The 18,469-nt window shown below is 41.4% G+C and overlaps 2 long non-coding RNA genes across 4 annotated transcripts; one reads left to right on the top strand and one right to left on the bottom strand.

The window, feature by feature from the left end:
* Nucleotides 1–1,283: 1,283 nt before the first annotated feature.
* LOC133388768 (uncharacterized) lies at nt 1,284–9,682 on the bottom strand. 2 transcript variants are annotated; one of them, XR_009763902.1, is made up of 3 exons: nt 9,568–9,682; nt 7,308–7,418; nt 1,284–2,860 (listed from the first exon to the last, which is right to left on the bottom strand). It is a non-coding gene; the product is annotated as an uncharacterized LOC133388768 (long non-coding RNA). The 2 variants fall into 2 exon arrangements; XR_009763903.1 differs by lacking the exon at nt 9,568–9,682 and adding an exon at nt 8,401–8,558.
* On the top strand, nt 8,020–18,196 carry LOC133388767 (uncharacterized). 2 transcript variants are annotated; one of them, XR_009763900.1, is made up of 3 exons: nt 8,020–8,187; nt 11,934–11,996; nt 17,812–18,196. It is a non-coding gene; the product is annotated as an uncharacterized LOC133388767 (long non-coding RNA). The 2 variants fall into 2 exon arrangements; XR_009763901.1 differs by lacking the exon at nt 17,812–18,196 and adding an exon at nt 17,401–17,468.
* Nucleotides 18,197–18,469: the final 273 nt, after the last annotated feature.

Here is an 18,469-nt window from a genome sequence, read left to right on the forward strand (position 1 = left end):
ATGCAGAAGCCAGGAATTTAGATCATGGGCAAGATAATTTCATAATCTATCATAGCAACAGTATACACATATTTAAGTACAAAACGTTGGCTTATGTGAGTACATACTTCAAAAACTATGTGCCAGTGTAGCAGTGTTACACTCATACCCTTTCGCCAAGCGATTAGACCAAAGGTTGCTGACATTGTGCTTGTGAAGGCCTTAAATGGTGTGCCCAGCAGATAGCCCAGAATTTGAGTTTTCATTTTAAAAAAAGTTTCTCTAGCCCTCCTAGAAAGAAAGTTGTGAAGCAAAATGTGCAAGTACCCTTCTAAGGCTGCAATCCAATACACACTTACCTGGGAGTAAGTCCCATTGAACACAATGGAGCTTACTTCTGAGTAGACATTATTGGATTGCAGTGTATGTGAAAAGAGCCTGGCTGCTTTTGCCTGTCAGAGTTACTAGCCAATGAGTGAAGTCAGAACTATGATAAGTGAGATGCATCTTTCCTGCATTGGATTCATCTGAGATCAAGTAGTGCTTAGGAATTATTTTCTCAAATATTGCTACACAATAAGTGTGGGTTAATGCTAAAGAATCCCGCTCCCCACAAAAGGCAAATGTGAAAACTTTGCAAAGAGACTTAGGCACGTCTCCTGCTTTGTAGGAGCTAAAGACCAGGGACTTATTAAGAACTCACTGTATAGTTAACTTATGCTACAATGGTATATGTGTCTACTAGCGATAAACTTTTACCTATTTGTCACTCTCCTCCATGGTCAATATAATTTCAGTTTTCTGTCACTTTTATAGAGCGGAGAGGGCGGCTTATGAGCTTCCCTTGGTGAATTCTGACTTTTATACTGTGTTTAGCCAGTGTGATGTAGTAGCTAAGGTGTTGGACTACGACCTGGGAGACCAGGGTTTGAATCCCCACATAGCCATGAAGCTCAGTGGGTGACCTTGGGCCAGTCACTGCCTCTCAGCCTCATGAAACCCTATTCATAGGGTTGCCATAAGTCGGAATCGACTTGAAGACAGTACATTTATTTTTATGTATATGTTTATTACATGGATATTGTTTTTGTATTGAGCTTATGTATTATGAGTTTATGTATTATGCTTTGAGATCTTTTAGATAGTAAGTGGTCTATAAATGGAAATAATAATAATACTCAGAAGTAAGTCTATTTGTGTTTAATGAGGCTTAATGCATGTATATGAAATGTCTCCTCTGGTCCAAAAAAAATTGTGGCGACTCCTGGGTTAGACATTCCAGAGGCACAGTGCTTACCCTGGTATGATCTCCTTAGGGCTGAGGTCATTGGAGGCTTACGTTTGGTAAAATTTGAGGATTTTTTTTTTTACAAATTTACAGAGACCCACAGTTTGAACATCTTGTTGCTTGGAGCCTACCTCACATCTCCAGAGAGAGGCAGCCAGCAACTCAAAATATTCTCATAGTTTAGAGTCCAAAACACATCTCTTTGTCTCTCCCTTAGGATAGACTCCAAACTCCAGTTTTGATTGTTTCCTTTCACACAGAAATGTGGATTACATCATCCTTACCTGTCTGGGCGGTATATCATCTACCCCATTCTCTGATTGGTTTTTCCTATTTATAACATCTCAGAGTGGTCCTTTGTCAACAAACTATCTTTTAACTATGAATTAGCTCCCACTGAGGCACGTCACCTGATATTCCAGGCTCTTAACATTCTTTTGTTAAGACCAAGACTCTGGCTCCATATTGTTTTAAGATAAACCCACAGTGGTAATCCTATTGTGAGAAAACTGATAGCAAAACCCATACCAGTCTATTTTCATGTAATTTTTTCAACATGTGCCAATTCACTACACAGATATCCTTTGCAGAAGCTGCAAGATAAAAGTAACAGGATTTCTGCTTGTTATGTTGGCCTGCAAGGTTTGCATGCAGCCCCCCTCCCCACATCCAGAATGATCTAAGTTAACATGAATAAATTGCTCCATTTATTTCATTGGGACCCAAGTGTGATTAACTTCCTCTGGATTTGATGCCAAATGTGTGGATTCTTCTAAATTTCCTCTCAAAATATATTGTAAACGAAAACACACATCATGCTTAAGCTTGACCCCAGGACCCTCATCAAGTGAACCGTGCACACAAATGGATTCTACTCTTGACTGTGGAAGGAAACAACCTTGTGAAAGCTGTTGCTACTCTTGTGGTGCTCAGTTATTGGATCACGTCACAATTCAATGTTTTAAGCTTTTCTGCACCAAAATAAGCAAATAATTTTTGAAGTTTCCTGTGGATTTACAGCAATACTGAAAGTGGGAAACGGGAACAGAAAACTATATGGCAATGTTTATATATAACTTCAAGAAGCAAGACCAAGAAATGCAGATAACGGAGGCATAAAAGAGAAAGAGGATACTGAAAATCTAATTCAGATGGCAGTAAGTACCAGGAAAGTTAGAAAGCAATAACTTTCCAGGGTGAGTAAATAATATTTGAAACTGAATCAGAGGCCGCAATAGAAACTGCTATTGGGGATGTATTACATGTAATATGAAAAGCACTTAGGCTGGAAACAATAGAGTGGGTGTATCATCCTAGATGGTGTGTTTGGCCTTCTTCCATTTTTAAATTGCTTTCTGTTATCTGTTTGGTTTAGACGTATTTTAAACCACAGACTGTAACAGTTGTCTTCAGTTTTGCTCTATTTTCTTTTTTAGCCACTAGCATCCTTCTCTTTTCAAGGGTGATGTAGTACAATGAGTACGCAGTGTATGGACTGAGATGAACAAGAGGTGGATGTCTCAAGTGAACACTGGTGAATTATGTATGGCCAGCTGCTTTTGTTGACTACGATACTTATGTGCCAGAGGGGACCTGAAAAAAAATTAGTATGAGAGGAAAATTAGGCTCTGAATTTTCTGTTTATTTAGTTGAGAGCAATGGCAAAATAATTTTTTTAACTTGTCAGTGCTAGCATTACATTTTTAACAAATCTCAATATTTGGCAGTAATTTGAGGAACTTTACACGATCATACAAAGCATGCCCAGCTGAATTTTATCATTATGCACTTTTAGAAAAGAGAGCAATGTTAACATCCCACGTAAGTAAAGATGGAAGGGAGCACAGCTTTTTACAGGAGAATAGACATGCTGTTCTTCGCCTTTTGAAACAAACTTGTTTTTAACAAAATCTTTAAAAGCAAATACTTCTAAAAAAAATAGTACAGTAGGGTGCAGAGTAGGATATGGAGTGTGACTACAGTAGAACTATGAAGGCCGGGGGAGGGGGGACCTAAAAATGTGGTGGAGAGTGCCCTCCCCCCACGGAAAACAGAGGAAGTGTTTTTCCCCCTTTTCCCCCAGGTCTTAACATCTCTTAAGTGTGACATAGACCTGCCCATAGAAGGCCTGTCACTTTAAGAATCCCTTGCCCTTGGCTGCAATAACTAGAAGCCACAAGCCTCTTTTAAATCCACATGCTTGACTGGCACAAAAAGATTTAGCCACATCATTTCTCACTTTCTCTAGGGGATTCCTAGTGTTAATCACCTCTTTCCTTGGATGGTCCTTGTCCCTGGACAGCCCACATTGGTCGTTAGCCCCTCAGCTATAACTAATGACCCTGGTGACTAGAAGACATAAAATATGGAGGAAAATTCCCCTATTTTTTCATTTCTCAACCGTGCTAAGAGGCTGCAAGTATGACTGGGATAACCCTGTCTCTCTATGAAAGTGTACAGTAGGGCCCCACTCATATGGCCGGTTACGTTCCGGACCCGCGCTGTAAAGCGAAAACCGCTGTAAAGCAGAACTCATTGAATAGAATGGCACGAGATGCCCAAAAACCACCGTAAAAGCGGAACAAGCGCCATATGGGTGGGGCTTTAGTCTAATTGCGTCTAATTGAGACCGCTGCATTAGCGAATCGCCATAAAGCGAAGCGCTGTAAAGCGGGGCCCTACTGTACTTGGTCAGTATAGTTTTAGGTAGACCAATAAGCTATTTTCTTTATTGCATATGCTCTCTGCTTTTTCTTCTATTTTCCCTTTATGTCCTACTTTAATACAAATTAATTAATTTAGACTTTGAGATTTACTATATTCATGTACCACCCAGGGAATAAGAGTCCCTGTCCCCCAATGCTGCTTGGACGATTTGAGAAGCCCCAAGCTTAACTCAAGCTAAGGAGGGGAAGACAGCCTGATTCTTGCCTGGCAGGAGACTGAGAGTTCATCTGATGGGCCTCCTGTTCTTAGTTAAACAAGCCAGAAGCCATGGGAAGCTCACCTGCCCCAGCCTAAGTTGACCAAGAGTGAATAAAGGCATTACCAAAAAAGCAGAGGGCATGTTTCCAGCAGTCTGCTGGTGCTAGGACAGTGGTCTCCCATTTTCACAAGGGACAGCACACAAAGGATGAGTTCAGACATCATGATTTTAGTCTAATAAACCTTGTTTATTAGATCAAGAATTAGCCTTGTGCCTGTACATTTGGTTCTCCCCTTCCCCCATCCTTTCTCTTGCACACCTTAATTCAGTACTCCATTACATCCAAATTGGGATCCTGATTTCATATCTTCATTTGTAAACAGAGATTAAACCACAGTGTCCTGGTTCAGATGTAACAAGAAACTGTAGTTTAATAAACCACAATAGAAGTACCAAACCTAGGCACAGGAAAGGAGAAGGGGTGAGAATAAAGAGCATGGGCACAATGCTTATTCTCAGTCAATGATGATTTAATAGATTTGTTAGTCGTTTGTCACCTGGAGGTCTTCAAGCAACTTGCAACTCTGCAGCCAGCACAGCCACTTCCATCTCTCACACTCACTCAATCACCCACCCCCTGCCTCCACCTCGCCTCACAGTGTCACACTACTCATGAACACTTCTGCATAGGCATGCGCCTGTACAGAAGCGTTCACAGATAGTGTGACACTTAGAAAAATATTATATAGTAAGATTTATTAAATTTATATCCCGCCTTTCCTCCCAGAACGACCCAGGGCAGCAAATAAAAACACTCTAAATAATCTTTAAAACAAAATACTTTAAAAGCAAAACAACTTTAAAAACATTAAAAAAAAGGCTTTAAAAACATCTTAAAAAGCAATTCCAACACAGACGCAGAATGGGATAAGGTCTCTACTTAAAAGGCTTGTAGAAGGAGGAAGGTCTTCAGTAGGCACCAAAATGATAACAGAGATTGTGCCTGTCTATTTCTTAGGGGAGGGAATTCCAAAGGGGAGGTGCCACCACGCTAAAGGTCCGCTTCCCATGTTGTATGGAACTGACCTCCTGATAAGGTACTCACCTACAGAGCACAGTGATTGACTGGGTATATAAGGGGTAAGATACCTTTTAGTTATCCTGGTCCCAAGCTGCATAGGGCTTTGTAAACCAAAACCTTGAACTTAGCCTTGTAGCTAATGGGCAGCCAGTGCAATTCTTTCAGCAGTGGGGTAATATGCTGGCGATACCCTGTCCCAGTGAGCAGTTGCACCACTGCGTTTTGCACCAGCTGCAGCTTCTGGACCAACCTTAAAGGCAGCCATAGAGCACATTACAGTGATCCAGCCTGGAAATTACCAGTGCATGGACAACAGTGGTCAGGCTATCCCAGTCCAGAAACAGCCGTAGCTGTATTACCAGCCAAAGCTGGTAAAAGACAATCACCCAATGCTATTCTCTGAAACAGCCCTGTAGATAGGATCAGAACCACTGTAAAACAGTGCCTCTGATAGCCATCTCATTAAGCCTGGCTGAGATGCTTCACTGGAATTACCGAATACGGGTATATACAACCACACACAAACACGGCATGGGAGAATTGTGTTGCCCATATCTATTCAAGTTCTAGGCAAAGTACCTAGGACACTCACACATAGAAGCCCCCTTTACACCTAAAACATAGCTGTGGATTCAGACCTCTGGCTCTGCCCTGAGGTTGCATGCCCAAACATCCATGCATGATCATCTACAAAGGAAAGCATACACACCTATACATTCCATGAATTCAATAATCCTTAGTGTGCAAGATTCAAGATTGCGTGGAAAACTTATACACATAGATATTTGCATGCATAGGCTTTGACCACATCTAATACACAGTCATTTCCAGTGCATAAATGGAAAGGCAGATTGTACATTTTTAAGATTAACAAGCCAGAAATAAATACATTCAAAAAAGAAACATTCAGAAAGATGACTGCTATCTGTATTCACCGGGGGATGTTTTTGCACATTGTGCATTGTAAACATTTGAAAGAAAAGGCAAAACAAACGTGAGTCTTAATTATATTCACTAATAGGCAAAAAACCTTGCTGTTTAAGAACGTACCTATAGCCCACAGATATTTCTATCGAACTTTAAAAAGCAGGGAAATTGGGCAGCTATAGTGAATGCACCAGGGGAGCAGGACACCTGACCTCCTCTCTGAGATATTGGACTGCCCTACAAATTTGTCAAAATGCAAACACAATTTGGGTTGGTCTTTCACAGTCCAATCCACTTCCTGTGTAGCTTGGAAGAATTTGGTAACGTAAGGAAAATGTGAGTAAAGTAAATATGAGGCCGGGCCTGGCAACCAAGAGGTTTTCTGTATCTTTAAAAGCTGTACAGGGGCAAGGGAGAATTCCACCTTGTGGTTTTTCCCATTACAATGTTGCAAGAACACCTGCACTTGGCTGACTTTCTCTTCTCCTAAAGATATAGGATCAGTCTCAGGCCCTGAACCTGGCAACCCTACCTCCCACCCCAATTTAAAACAAACCTGTCCCTGGCCACATCCACACCAGACCTTTATTACACTTTGGACAATCATATTTTTTTATTGTATTTATATGCCGCCCCATTGCAGAATGTGAAAAATCCATGCTGGCTATAGTATACAGCCACTCTTGTGGCTGTATAAAATATACAGAAATGTCACCACAAGATTTTTTCCCCCTCCAGTATAACACTTCTGACCTTCATTACACGCATATGGCTGAGGGCGAGCACGTTTAAGTTCCATTGATTGCCATGAGAGAGATTTAAGCATATGCTTATCTCCCACAGTAGAATCAATGGGGCTTAAAAGTGCTAAGGTTGGAAAGGATCATGACCAAATAAATAATTTGTATTTACAGCACAAGGAGCAAAATACCTTACATGTATCAGACAGTAAACAGAGGGCTCCATGTCTGTTGTACGGTACAAAGCTGTGTTGACAGACCCATAGACATCCTTCACAATCTTAATAAATACTATTCTACTCTCCATGATTATTTCATATGGCACACACACACAATGAGCTTGGCTGCAGTCCAATATGCACTTACCTGGGAGTACGTCCCATTGAACCCAATGGAGCTTACTTCTCAGCAGGCATGTATTGGACATGTATTAGATTGCAGGCTTTGTATTGGATTGCAGCTTTGCTAGCAGTAGCTCTTTGGGGTAAAATTAGACAGTTACTACCAGTACCTGAAGACATATTTTGCAAGGTATTTAAAATAAAGTATATCTACATTCATGTGGCATAAGACATACATTCTGTGCCTCCAGGTGTTTGTTGTCAACACAGTATCATTGCCTAGAAATACACTTCTTTGACTAACAGCACAATCCTAACCATGTCTACTCGGAAATAATTCAGTGGGGCTTACTTCCAGGTAAGAGGTTCTAGGAATGCAGCCTCAATAACTTTACAGCACTCCTGTTTTTAGTCTTCTCATGTAACAAATTAATGTAGGACAATTATAGAACTTTAGGCAGCAATCTAATACATGCTTATCTGGGAGTAAACCCAAGTGAACTTAGTGGGGCTTACTCCTGAGTAGACCTATGTATAATTGCACTGTTAAACTCTTTATAGTTGGGTTTTTTTCTGGAGAGTAACAGTTTAGTTGGAATAGTCCTGTGAATGGGCGAAGGAGGAATGTATGTATGTATGTAGTGATTCCAGATTTAGTAGCAACCTCCCACTTTAATGCACATTGTCAAATCAGTACATGTGCTCCCATCATATGCCATTAGACATACACAAAACCGGAAGATTCTGGACTACTCCTTTGCTGATTCTGGCTTTGCCTCTTCTACATTTATAATGAAATCACTAGTTTTCACAGTTAATACATGGAGCATTTGTGCACCTCAGCAAACATGCTGGCTGTTTTAAGAAAGGTTTGAAGGGAAAAAAGACCTTTTGGCCACTGTAAGGTAAGTGCAAGCCCACAAAGTTTCTCCAGCCTCTTATTAGGCCATTTCAATATACTGTACCACAGCCCTCAAATTTTCAAAAAGAAGGGCTCAAAAGCACTAGTGAATACTGCTGACTGATTAAAATATTTTAGTCAGCATAACTTCTCCCACAATTTTACCAGGCTGAACAACCATTTCTGCCACCACCACCTTGTAAGTATGGTTTCTCACCTGTTTTTCAAAAGCAAAAAAAGTGTCCTATTATAGAATTTAGGAAAGAAAAAAGAAGGCCATCATAGAATTTGCTGGGACTCAAAGGAATCATCTTAGCAACAAGCTGTAGAGAGTAGGAAGTTGCTAGGAGAATGTAGTAGGTGATTTGCTAGGCTCTTCTGTTTGGTATCATTTTGCATTAACCACTCACAAGGAGCTTGATTTGATTTGACAGCTCTTTTGTAGCTTAATGCAGCTACAAAAACCCAAATGCACCTTTGTGTCTTGAATATTAACCAGACACAAACATTTTCAGAAATGTTAACATTTACTTATTACAACAGATGCTTTTCCCCAGCTACAGTGCCACTATCCTGGAACTAATACAATGTGCTGGACTTATTTTGGAAATAATATATCTAAAATTGAAGCAGCACTAAATTAAAGATTCAAGGTTGTCCATTTGAGTTTTCAAAAAAGAAATGAGCAAACGAACCAGTCTAGTATTTATTTGAATCATTACTTTAATAAAATTGTTACAGACATTCTAATAATGAAATTAAATTCTAATCAATTATTGTATAACAGTGTGGCAAAGCTACACATTATTCATGATTGGATCCCCAGATTATTTCTATTTTTTCTTTAATGCAGCCGTGGGAGGCTCTGGCACAGAGAAAGGGGTTGGTTAACCTTTTCTCCCATGTGGTTTTCCTGATCTACACCACCACCCTAAAAAAACTGGGAAAAGATAATATGTACCTGCATTTTCTGCTGCAAGGATAACAACAGCTTTGAGGGGCAATACATCAGGAAAATGGTGCAGGGGAAGGCTAAGCAACCTCTCCCCCAGTGCTTCTGCTATATCAGTTTCAGAGCACTCCATGGGTTCATTAAAGTAAAAACATAAAATGTCTGAAGAATAAGATCCAATTTCTAATTTCCTCTATAATGTGTAGTTTGGCCACACTTAGTTTAGGATGTAAATTAATTATTAGCACAATTCTCTTTGTTACAGTTCTACTAAATGAATGTTTTAAATAAATGTTAGACTGGTCAATTTGAGCCCCCCCCCTTTTTTTTTTTTGGTCAAGAGATTGGGTATAGAATCATAGAGTTGGAGGGACCTATAAGGCCATTGAGTTCAACCCCCTGCTCAATGTAGAAATCCAGTTTCAAACATACCCAACAGGTGGCTGTCCAGCTGCCTTCTTCACTTTTATTTGAAGCCCCAGAAGTAATCCAAACTTAGAAAATTTATTTAAAATGAAATTAAATATAATTCCTTTATCTATAAATTATGAAAGTTAATTTTTCAATTTGTTCATACTGCAGTGTAAGTCATACTTATTTGTAAGTGTTGTGTATGTGTGTCTAGAATCCTGCAGGGTTGGGTTGGGTTGGGGTATCAGGTGATACTATTATTCAATTTAAAAGATAGGCTATCACCTTTGCTAGAACATTCATGGCTTTGTGGAACGTTTGACAACCATCAGATGTTTCCAAATATTAGTCAGACAAAATAAATGTGCAGTCTTTGTCCAGTCTGCATGTAGATGACAGGGTGGAATGTCTAGATGACTTTACTCAGCGACAATAAGGGCTATCCTCATACATGGGCCTTGTGGGAAAGAAATTGTTAAACTGGCTGCTTGTTCAAGAGTAGCCCAACCAGCAATCAGCCAAGATTGGCTGCAGGTGAGTAAGGATGAAGCTGATAAGAGATTGCAAATCTCCAGGCTGGGGCTGATGGCTTATAAACCCTGAAGTGGGGATTCCCAAACTATGGTCTGTGAGCTTCATTCAGGTTGTCCATAGAGTGTCTGGAAAAATACAATTATAAAATCATACAGCATCTAGCAGAGTGCCTTACAATTGCTACAATAGGTAGAAAAATCAGTGAGCAATTTTCAAGTGGTCTGTGGGGGGGGAAAGTTTGGAAACCACTGCCTTAGAGGAAGCCTGAGCCAGAAAGAGGTTTCCCCTGTAAGGAGGGTGGGATTATTCTCCTCCATGATGAGCAGGGCTCTTCTGGTCTGACAAGAAGACTGAAAAGGAAAGGCAGTTTGTGCCTGAAAGGAGAACTCGGGACAGCTCATAATAAAATCAATACAATGTTTAATAAAATCTGATAAGAACCCAGCAAATAATAGTTAAACTCAAATGCTCCAAGGAGATAGTCTAAAGGCACATGAAGCTGCTATCTTGTTGAAGCTCTAGGTCTAGTTAGTGCCTGGATGGGAGACTAACTGCAAATCCCGTATATGCTGCCATAAGTACCATGATGGGGGGGAAAGTCAGGATATTAATGTGAGAGAATAAATTTAACAAGGCCACAACACTGAGTGTAAGAATGAGCCAATGTCACTGCCTAGGGGTTCTGCCAAAAAAGAAATTATTCCCAGCATTTTGAAAGTCACCAAGAAGCTTGCTGAAAAGGGATTCCACAGCAGAGGAGCCATCACTGAAAAGACTTGAGGAGATAAATCTGTGTCTTGTGAAGTTGCAGGTGGGGGTCCATGAAACTGAACACCCTCCATATAAACTATTCCTTTACATATACAATTAGATGGCAGGGGGATGTGTTGTAGGAAGATGGGGACTGCTAGTTTTCTATGTTAAGAGATTTGGAATGGGAGAGAACATTCGCTCTTCTAATATTCCTGACCAAAATCACTCCTGCAAGGCTGTAGGGAGTACTTCCATTTTTCCCCTGTGGAGAAACAGCTGCCCGGGGAGGGCAAGCTATCTGGATGTAGAAAATGGTGATATGGAAAATGTTAACCCCCATATCATTGCTCGGATCAGACTGGCCACCTGTATGTTTGCGGTGAGAAGAAGGAAGTGGGATAGCACCCGCATCCTGTCCCAAACCTACTTACCACCTTACCTTTGAATAAAACATTTCAAGTAGCATTTATGGGCACAGAATCCAATGTACATGATTCTGATAGCATGTTCCTTACTCCTTTGAGATATGTGCCAAAGATAATGACCTCAATCCAGCTGAAATGATTGATGTCCCATTAAAACCAATGGAAGGAGTTAGTAATGGTTAACTGAAAACCCATTGCTTTTGATGGGGCTTAGTCGTGACTAACTTTGGCTGGAATGGGGCAAGGCCTATAGCTGGGGGGGAATGGGGGTACCACCCCCCTTAACTGTACTTCAACCCCCCCAAGGGTTCTTTTGGGAAATTGTCTTTTTAATTTGTGACATGACAGACAAAGGCACTCTCCATTTAAGGAATGATAGCTTGTTTTAAGAAGTGGACCCATTTAAGAATAGGACCTTCTGAAAATTTCAGTGAATAAGGCAGCGTGAGTACACAACGCCTCATCTGGAAGAATGCCCCAAAGTGTGCTCACTCAAGATTTTCTCTGACTGAGGGTGGTTTTTCCATGATCACAATCACCCTATAATTACTTCAGTGATCCTTAAAAAAAGAGCCTGTATAATAACATGACCTAGAAGAATTAAATATTAGAACTTTGTATTATGGGCTAGAGATAGATTCCACCCCTTGGACTTTCCTTTGCTCTGCTTTTCAGTTTCAGTTGTGTTCTCTATCCAGCCAACAATAAAGAAGCATGTTTGTTTGCCTGCAGTAAAAGGTAAGTTTGTTTATTCTGCAGTTATTATGATGAGTAGAACAGGATTGGGTGCTTATTGCTAAAGGGTGAAATAGAGAGATAATTTAAAGTGATCTGAAAAATGGCTACCCTAAGTTACCTTTTTCTCTTTTAAAGCACTCACTGTATTCACAATCATAGTGGATATTTTTTCTTTTTCTTGTGTACTTGATGGAAAAGAATGAAAACAGCTATAGAAATATTGCTGTGTACACTACAGTTAGCTAGCTTGCTGCCTGGCCATGAAGGCTATAATTCGGGCCTAATTTCTGATTTTCCCAATATGTACAGCTCAGCATGAGGCCTTTTCGGGGTTTCTGGGCAGAAAAATCAACCTAACAACCAGGGGAAAAATCCAATTGCTTTCCATAATTAGTTTCCAGTTGCTTAGTGAATCCCTTATATAGCAACCAGTTAAACAAAAATCCCTTGATTGTCCAACATAAAGGAAAACTAAACGTCAGGAACAAGATTAGAAAGGAGGACTCTCAAGGTGTGGTTAACAAACATCCTAAACTATTTATTTTCTCCCTGCCCTTCCCTAAACTTATAGTATGGACGTGGTTTTTTGGGTGGAATCTAAAAATGAGATATCTAATGCAGCATCAAAGCCAAGCTTAGGAGCTCACTGACATTATCAAAGTAGTTCATGAAGAATCAGAACACAGGGATAGACCACAATTGAAAGAAGGCTATAGCTATAGGCAAAATCATGTTTTTAAGTCTGGTATTCCTGGGGATTTCTCAAAAAAGTGTGAAACTATTCAACAGACTAGCTTCATTCATGTAACACACTCTCTAGATGGAAGATGAGCAAGGGGAAAAGTTACTACCTTTCCCTTCCCCTGTCCTGGCCCTCATATTCTCTCCACCAGTGTATGTGTGTGTGTGTGTGTGGGGGGGGGAAATTGGCTAAAACTGTGTGTCTCCCCCCTCCAAAAAAATGCCCCACCTGGAAATGTATCTGCCCCATTGAACAAGGAAGGCTGGCTACAGGGCTGAATGGGGCACATATATGGACTGTGACAAACCATGATTTATGAAGCTGTGGATAAGTATCATGACCATGAGCTACTCTAGAGCCCATCCCTTCCCCATCTTCTGTTGCTCATGGGCTTTAATGTGGAGATCTTGGCTTGTATTAAGCTAGAGTTCCGTTATGTTGAACCTTGGGTATTCTGGCTTAATGCAAGTCAGGATCTCTGCACCAAAGCTGGTACATAATGTAAGGAGTGTGTGGCTGGCTATGGCAGTGTGAAGCCACTGCTGAACAATTGAATGTGACCATAGTGTGCCCCTGTGTACATATTTGCCAGTTATGTTGTGTCCAATGCATGAAGACAAGGATGTGCCCAGGAAGAGAAGTTCTGCTGCTCCTACTGTGTTGAGCATAACTACTTTTCAAAAAATGTGGATAGTTTGGTTGTCTTGTTCCTGGGAGAAGAAAGGTCACTACAAATGGTGAGGAGAGGAAACTAATCTTGCTTTAGAGGAGGGAAGGGGAAGATCCAGTTTTGATGGATGATGATAATGATGACTCTTGAAACTGGAAGCAGGTGGAGATAATGCAAACAACAATATAGTTAACTCTTGAAGCAGATTTGCTTCTATTTGTATATGTAATTTATGTATATATTTCCCTGAAGGAAAAAAGGGGAACAATTCTGTTCTCCATGTGCATGCTGGAATTGTGGGGATGCAATTCAAATGAGGGGGGGTTGCATTTCTGAAGGGAGATAGAGAGGAGTCCTCCAGGTTGCTGGACTGTACTTGTTATCTGCTAATCTTCCTTCCTGTAAACTGATCATCTTAGGGATGCTTAACCAGTTCCTGGGAACTGCAGGAGAGGAGAGTGCTCGTGTTCAGGCCCTGCTTGCACTGTGAGAATAGGATGCTGGACTAGATGGACCACAGGCTATTCCTATGTTCTTACCACACCTTCCAACTCTCCTTCCTGCTTCTTCTCCATCTCTCCAGAAGAGGAGGCATCTTTGCTTTGCCTCTCTCACCTGTAGCATGAAGTTAAAGGTCATGACTAGACTTTGGACCTCCAACGTAGAAAGATAAAACTAGAATCCCTTTCCTATCTATTATGTATTTCCTTCAATAAAGTAAGCTTTTCTTATTTTGCCAAGTCTGAATCCTCAGTGATTATAGCAGAGTAAAAGTCTGCTCCTTTACAGGTAAAGTAACACACACACTCCCAATCCGTTGTACTGCTGTTGAATTAAAAGCTCACTCTGTTAACAGCACAGAGGTTCCAACTTTGCTAGATACATTGCAGTGTGGCAGTTCATGATAAAACAGCATTTGGGACATGCAGGGTTCCAGGCTCTGCACACACATATTGTATTCTGTCTTGAGAGAGGTTGGGAGGTTACACATCCAATGAGCTGGAAAAGGGTATAGTATCTGTAAATGTGGCCTGCTTCTTCACTTCCCTAACAGCAGTTAAGGCCTGCCATAGCCCCAATCACAAATCCCTCTGAGGTTAAGACAGGATTTGCCAACTTTTTCTGACCAGAGGGCACATTTCAAATTTTAAAAGAGTGGCAGGGGACACCAGTCACAAAATGGCTTTCATGGGGGCATGGTATAACACAAAATTAGAGAGTAGTAATAGTGAAGCTTTTCCCATAATCATATTTCCATACTAGGAAAGGCTTGACCTGTTGCCTGCCTTACAGCTGTTAAAGGTATAAGAACCCTATTTTTTTCTCCAGTGCCAACCCTAAACCAAAGCCTAGGCCAGCTGTCATCCTATACCCACTTACCTGAAAGTAAGCTGCATTAAACACAAAGACTTACTTCTGAGTAGACACATATACCATTGTCCTATAAGTTAACTATACAGTGAATTCTTAACAAGCCCCTGGCCTTAGACTCCTGCAAAGCAGGAGACATGCCTAAGCCTCTTTGCAAAGTTTTCATATTTGTCTTTTGCAGGAAGAGGGGTTCTTTAACATTCACCCATACATATAGTGTAGTAGTAGTGGGGAAGAGAGCCTGGCTGGGAGTCCAGAGTCTGTGAGTTCAAATCCCTGCTCGTGTCTCCTGGGTGTCAAGGGCCAGCTAAAGATCACCCGACAGTGAGTGGCTCAGGGGTTACGTCCCCTGCCACCTGTGCAGTTGTGGGCAAGCTGCATAGTCCCAAGGAGCCCAGTTGCCCCCCAGCTGGCAGTTGCGGACAAGGAAGGGGCTGGCTTGTGCAGCTGTGGCAAGCTGAGCAGGCCCTAGCCAGCTGGGGAGGACTAGTCTCAGAGGGAGGCAATGGTAAACCCCCTCTGAATACCACTAACTATGAAATCCCTATTCATAGGGTTGCCATAAGTCGGGATGGACTTGAAGGCAGTCCATTTCTATTTTCATTTGCAGAATATAATTTCTAGGCACTATCTGATCTCAGGTGAATCCAGCACAGGAAAGATGCATCCTGGCTGCGATGGAAAAAGGAAGGGCAAATTATGGCGATTCCAAGGACTAGGAAAGAAAGACCAAAGTAGGAGAAGTGCAATAAAAGGGGAGGACAAAACAGCAGCTCTTTAGGACTCCAGGCATTCCTGTTGTCTGGTGTCCAAACAAGTCACTTATCAGTCACAGCTCTGACTTTACTCATTAGCTGATAACACTAGCAGGCAGGAGCAGACAGGCTGGCTCATTTCACATAAATGACTTCAAAGGGTATCTACACATTTTGCTCCATAACTTTCTTTCTTGGAAGGCTAGTTCTATTTCTATATTTGTGTTTATTTTTTGTAAGCCGCCTTGAGGGGCTTTTGGCCAAAAGGTGGCACAGCAATAAACAACAACAACAACAATAAGGCTAGAATTTTTTTTAAAAAAATGAAAGCTCGAAGTCTGAGCTGTCTACTGGGGGCACCTGCAGGCCACAGGTTGACAACCCCTGCCTTAGAGCCATGCATCAGAGTATAAAATTAATAAACTAATAAATAACTCCTAACCTTGAGACCTTACGTGATGGTAGAGCTTGAGTTTGAATATGTAATTATAATTGTATCTTCCTGAATATGCATACCAACATCCATTTCAATCTTCAAAGGAGTTATGGCACTGTGTTTTGTTTTATGACTTTTCTGTCCCCATTGAAAACAGGTACAGGGGTCAATCTGTGGTTCATATTTGAAATACAGAATGCTGTGTTCTTGAGTGTGCCCACCAGCTTTCATCCCAATGCCTCAGTCCTTAAGGGAGAAATTGCATGTCACTGCATAGAGCATTTCCCTCCCCGCTTTGAAAATGAGTACAGAAGTTAAGCAGATATTTCAGTTGTAGAATGCTGCTTGAATGTGCGGACCAACTTTCATTCCATCTCAACATTTAATGGATTTATCATCTTCTAAAGCAAAGCTTGGAAGTAATTAGTTACAAAAAATGAGTTACTTGTCATTTATTACTTTTTTGAGGAACAAGTGGGTAATTTCTTTCCATTTTGATTGTAATGGAATAAGGATTAATTTTATTACTTTTGAAGAGTAATTGTAATGTTTCCAGCATTATTTTTGAGTGTTACGGGGGCGGGGAAGTCTTCTGCTCCTCTGATTCATGGATGAAAATCATGTGCCTCAAACTGGGATTCTGCATAGGGTTGCACTTCCCCTGTCCTCTGTGGGTGTTCAGGAGGTGATGAGGGAGGAGCTGGAGGGCGAGATGGGGATAGAGTGGAGAAAACTACTGTTAAAAAAATGCACAGTGATGGAGAAGAATGGAGTGGAGGGAGAAAGGAGCCAGAGGGCAAGGGCATGGATGACGAAGGAGAAGGGGGCAGCAGCAGAATGGAGATAAAGAACTTTGGTGGTGAGAGACGTCCACGCGTGTGTGTGAATACTGTGTTTGCACTTGGTGTGCATCATCCGCCGCCCTCCCTGTCAACTTTGCTGCATTTGCAGTGTTTTAACTTTTTTTGCACCACAGGGAAAATGTTTGCTTGGGTGGGTGTGCCCTAGTTGGTGGCAGGGCAGGGTCCGGGAGGTGGTTGAGTGAGAGAGGTGATGCTTGCTGGCTGGGGGGGGGCTGCACTTGGTTTGACACACAAAGATCCGAGCGGTGGCCTCTGCCTCCCTCCCTGCCTCTCTCACCAGCGGAGAGATCACCGCTGCTATGTTTTGGATAAAATAATTGCTCTCCTAACTCTCTCTCTCTGTGTTTATTTTTAATGTTGTTTTAGGCTACTTTGGTGTGCAGCAGGCAAAGCTAGCATCTTGTAGGCACTCTAGTTTGTTTATTAAAGTAACTTAACTGTAATTGTAGTGATTACTTTTGAGGAATGGTAAAGTAATCAATTCCTTTCAGAACAATTGTAATTTGTAATGGCATTTTATTCCTTTTGGGGGCCATGTAACAGTAATTGTATTTTATTCCTTTTTAGAAGTAATCTTCCAAGCTCTGTTCTAAAACAAACACTGACAGAAGGAGTGCTGTGGCCCAGACTGGGGACCTTTGGATCTGTCCTGTGCAGTGAAACACAGAAGTCCAGATTAGAGCATCTGGACTTGCCTCACCCACCCAAGCTGGCCACTGGATCCTCCTGGGCCAACTAAAAGGGCTTCCTTGGCTCTTGACAGGAACTGTTATTGAAATTACTGCATTTATAAGCACTAAACACTAAAGCATATAAAAGTGGCTTACAGAATGAACCCTTGCCTGACCATCAAGGTCTTCTTGATTCTGCTGCATTTATATGTAGTGTTTGACTTGTTCTTCCAGTGCTGACTTCTGGCTTTGTCCTCTGCTCTGACCTCTAGCTCACTCCTTGATTTTGATTCCTGCTTGTTCACAGGCCTCCTGTGGTGCCTCTGGCCGGCTCCCGGGTTCTGGTTCCCGCTTGTTCCCTGGCTCAGCTCAGTCAGTTGCCTACAGCTGAGCCCTGACACTCACAAATGGAATGACGAATGGCCAAGTTAACCAAAGCCAAGAGAAAAGAAAATTAGCTTCAGATTATGCGTTCCTGCACACAATGAGGAAAGTTATTTCCACCTTGTCTCCATTGCACTTTGGAAAGGTAGATATATGGATGTTAAGTGTAGACAGGTGCAAAAGAAGACAGGACTCCTGCTGCTGTGATAATTGCCATTTCAGCAGGTGTAGCTTGTCATTCCCTCTTCTAGACATCTGTAAAAGCTGCAGGACCCCTGTCCTCCTTTTTTCACCTGACTACCCTAATAAATGTGCTACTGATTTTGTTTCTCTGCTGTGCACAGTGTTTGACGCTATTGCTGCTTTACAATATGTGCTAACGTATGAAAGCATACTAATGTGGCACAATGAATTATAAAATGCTGAAAGGCAGGCCTGTTTCCTATAAAACTAGCCAACCCTTTGATGCTCCCAAATGTGTTGTGCTCTTAGTCTTCTAAATCACTCATTGCTGCCTGATCAGTTCAGAAAGTAAATGGGCAATTGCAACATGGAGATAGATATGGATTACTGCCTCCCCC

Source organism: Rhineura floridana, chromosome 7 (genome assembly GCF_030035675.1).
Source record: "Rhineura floridana isolate rRhiFlo1 chromosome 7, rRhiFlo1.hap2, whole genome shotgun sequence".
In the NCBI taxonomy this organism is placed as follows: Eukaryota; Metazoa; Chordata; class Lepidosauria; order Squamata; family Rhineuridae; genus Rhineura; species Rhineura floridana.